This window comes from Psammomys obesus, unplaced genomic scaffold (genome assembly GCF_907164565.1).
Source record: "Psammomys obesus unplaced genomic scaffold, mPsaObe1.curated_primary_1811, whole genome shotgun sequence".
Lineage (NCBI taxonomy): Eukaryota > Metazoa > Chordata > Mammalia > Rodentia > Muridae > Psammomys > Psammomys obesus.
Genome location: NW_026596125.1, coordinates 18,185,503 through 18,189,612, shown reverse-complemented (window position 1 = coordinate 18,189,612; position 4,110 = coordinate 18,185,503).

Below are 4,110 nucleotides of genomic sequence, written 5' to 3'. Positions count from 1 at the left end.
GTGTGTGTGGGGTCCGGGTCGCAGAGCAGCCACAGCAGCCCCCCCTTCCCGCCCAGCTCTCTGCCGCCTTGGCTTGGTTCTGGCTCTGAACTGCTGGGTAGAAGGTGCCCTGTTTGTCACAGCAGACTTCCCGCAGGCAGCCATGCTCTGCACCCGCCAGCTGTGCCAAGGAAGGGCAGGGGCAACAGACAGACCAAATTCTCAGCACAGCCTCAGAGGGACAAAGGACAGGGAATAAGAGACAAAGACAGGAGATGATGATGAGGGATAAGGGGGAAAGGAAGCAGGGAGAGGGGAAGGGCTGTTTGTCCTGGGGGACAGAGGACTGGCTCTGGACAGAGAGGAGACAGATGTGGCCCAGAGGCAAATGCTGTTTATAACCGTACAAGGGGAAACCCATGCTAGGATGAGGTGTTTGATTTTGACGAGACAGATTAATTAGGCAAGCTACATGGGGGCTTTTGATTGCTGGACTTACGTACTTGGATAGCTGGACCTTGGTGGTCAGCCTCAAGAACTGGCCAAATAAAGGAGTGTACCTTGGTGGCTAGCTTTAGGAATTTAATCTAATGGTTTTTAAGAAGCAAGGTGGAATGGGGAAAGGGCAAGGCCTGCCAGCACCGTGCTTGCCATGCCCGAGCTGGCTAGACGCCTTCAGGGCTGCCTGTCTCAGCACTGGGCTGCCTCCAGGTGCTAAGGGAGCCTCGTGTGCTCCTGCACGCCTGTCGTCCCAGCAGTCTGGAGAGGCAGGCAGGAATCTGGATTCCCGACCTGCTCTACATATTAAGTTTCAGGACACCCAAGGCTACGTAGAGAGATCCAGTCTCTAAAAAAAAGAAAATCAAAGAACAAATGAGGGTGATTGGCTGTGACACCCATCACCCCATTGATGGTCAGGATTGATTGGGGGATCTGGCTGGCTTGGGGATGTCCCCTTCCCCCCTCTCTGCACTCAAGTTGTCCACCATGCTCCCTGATAGGACCTCCAAACAAGCTCTCAAGATGATGAGGGAGGGAGCTGGCAGGGACACTGGAGCACTGCCCAAGGCAGCTCTTGGATCTCAGTTTACCCTCTGTGAAATGTTAGGGAGGCTTTTAAGGATTAGAACAAACACTGTTGAGGACCTGCATGTCATACCCCTTATCAAAGGGAGTAACGCCATTCTCTCTGCTTACTTTAGAACATACGGCGTGAGCTCTGCACAGCCTCCTGACCCTTCTCCAAAAGTCTCGCAGCTCCAAGGGCTCCAAACCAAATACCCAGAATGCTATTTGCCATGTAAGCAAGGGAGCCACTGTTTCTTTCTGCCCTCTGTTGCTCTGGGTCACTGTGTGTGGCTCACATGGAGGCTTTCTCTTCCAGGTCAGGCAGCCCCGGGTGAGCACGACCAAGCTCCCAGAACCTGTGGCTGTGCGCAGTGGTCTGGCATGTCACAGAGCTGGAATGTATATGAGGAGCCACCATCCTCAGGAAAGAACTTGGCAGAGGCCTAGTATCCCGCGTCCTCCCAAGGAGAATCCAGCCTTGAGGGGATTCAGAAATCTGCTGAGCCCCTCCCCTGCTTTGCAGCAAGTAGATTCAGTAAGAATCCTTTAACGGCTGCCGGTGCCCCGAGTGTTGTCTTTGAGTTGAGCGGTTGCCTCTCAGCCTAATAAGGCTTGTGTTTGTGGGTAGTGGGAGCTATCTGCATTGAGCCAGTGAAGGGATTGCCCAGGTTGCCTCTTCCCAACACCAAGGAAACATTATGATCTGGCCAGGTTCCTCTTCTTGAAAAGGTTCCTAGGTTCCTCCTAGCCAGTCCCTCTGACCAGCGTAACCCTGTCAGCCATCGTGGGTCTTGGTGTGGCCAGCCCAACCCTGGCACATGCATCTACCCCAGCCCAGTTTTTCTAGAATTCCAGTCCTCAGGGAGACTTCACCTTGCAGACACCAGGATGGGATTACCTGGCTGTTTAAACAGTGCCCAGCTGGTAGCTTTACCACACAGAAAGTCCAAATGTGAAGGTCTCAGGTCCTGGGACCAAAGGCCTCGGAAGCAACTCAAGGGAGGAAGGGTGTATTGTGTACTCGCAGCTTGAGCGTTAAGAGTCCATCATGGCGGCAGGCAGGAACAGGAAGTAGCACCAGTGACAATGTTCACACACAGGAGCCTGTGGGGGCATTTCCCATCCAAACCACACTGTGTATCATTAGTCTCTTCCTGGTCAGTCAGGGCTCTTCCAGGGTTCCCACAACCCCCAGAGGAAGCAGGAAGCAGGTCCCTGGCTGCCAGAGGTGCCTCAGGCTGTGTGCCACACCAGCCTCCCGAGGAGGTTGTCTGCTTCTCAGGTGAGCTGCAGTTGGCAGGTAGCTGTGGGGCTGTGGGCGTCTTTGCAGAGGAATGAAATGGAACACACACCCTGGCGGATTTCTCTCCTTGCCCTCTTCCCAGGAGTCAAAGCCTGTGCCAGTACTTAATTTCTTGGCTAATTCATTTTGCAGCAATTTTTTAAAAAGTGTCTGAAACTTAAAAATTCTAACACCCTCCCACCCCTCAAAAAAAAAAAAAAATCCAGTGAGAGAGGTAATGAGATTAGAGGGAGTTCCACTCCTGAGCAGTCTGTTCTTTCCAGATCCTGATCACCAGGCTCAGGGCTCAGGGCTGATATTCCTTTTGTCTCCTCAGCTCTGCTCTGCAATTCTTTTCCTTGATCTTTATCCTTTCTGTTTCCCCCTAGCCTGTAATTTCCCAGAGCTCCTGTCTGCCGGGAGGGGTGGAGAGAGGTACTTTTTGCCTGGCAGCAAATTATCATTATTAGCACAGGCAGCATCCATAATGAGCCCATTCTTGCCACAAAAAACAATTTCATTACCTGAGAAGAAGAAGAAGAAGGAGGAGGAGGAGGAGGAGGAGGAGGAGGAGGAGGAGGAGGAGGAGGAAGAAGAAGAAGAAGAAGAAGAAGAAGAAGAAGAAGAAGAAGAAGAAGAAGAAGAAGAAGAAGAAGAAGAAAGAAGAAGAAGAAGAAGAAGAGGAGGAAGAAGAAGAAGAAATTCCCCGGGGCCAACTGGGCCTCTTGACAAGATAGCTTGGTCTCTGTGCCAGTTAAAGCCTTCTGTTTTAGGAGTCTTTGCTTCCTGTGCAAAAACTGATGACCCCACTATGGCTGGTGGACAGGGACACCAGCACTCCCTGTCCCCTGTCCCCTCCACAGGTCCCTCCACGTGACCAGCTGCCTGTGAAGAGGATCTCAGCCGAGCAGCTTTGACTTTGTCCAGACACAGCCATGTGCAATGTAGGAGCGTCTCCAGGGCTCAGTCTCAGCTTTTGATTTCTGCTGTGGCTGTGGCACATCCCCAACCTGAGCGCCACATTCGCCAAATCAGGCGAGAAAGAACCTTGTAGCATCCTGATGATATCAAGAGACAAGGCAGGCACGGGACTGTGGCTGTGGCTCAGTGGTAGAGTGCCTGACGAACGTGGGCAAGGTCCCGGGTTCGATCTTCAACCCTGCTGTGCTAGTATTATACATTTCTTGTGTTGCTGTTGAGCCAACAAGAAGAAACTGAGGGGGTTGTTTTATGTGCCATGGTCAGGAAGGTAACTGGCTGCAGGAGCAGAAGGCAGCTGGTGGCCTCACGTGTGAGCAAGCAGAGGGACGAACATTGGAGCTCAGCAGCTCTCACCTCCCTATTCATGCTGCCCAAGGCGAGGCTGTCTTGCCACATCAGTTAGCCCGGTTTGGGAGCCTCACAGCCGCGCCTCGGGATGTTCTATATCCTGTCAGGTGGACAATGTAACTGTTACACGTATAAAACACAAGACAACACCAACGAAACAACGTAGAAAGTCGCATGGACAATAGGTGGTACAGCAGGAGGAGGGAGGTCTGTGCACTAAGGCCTCACGCCACTCTGTGGTCTGTGGATCAACTCCGTGGTCATTGTCACAGCGAACAACTTCTAAAGAGCTTTAGAATTACCTCAGGGAGGTAACAGGTGAGAGGGGAACAGTGCAAGAGGGGAATGAGTGGGATGATGTTCCTCCATGGTTAGGATGCTCCTCAGCCAGGGTGCTCCTCAGCCAGGGTGCTCCTCAGCCAGGGTGCTCCTCAGCTAGGGTGCTCCTCAGC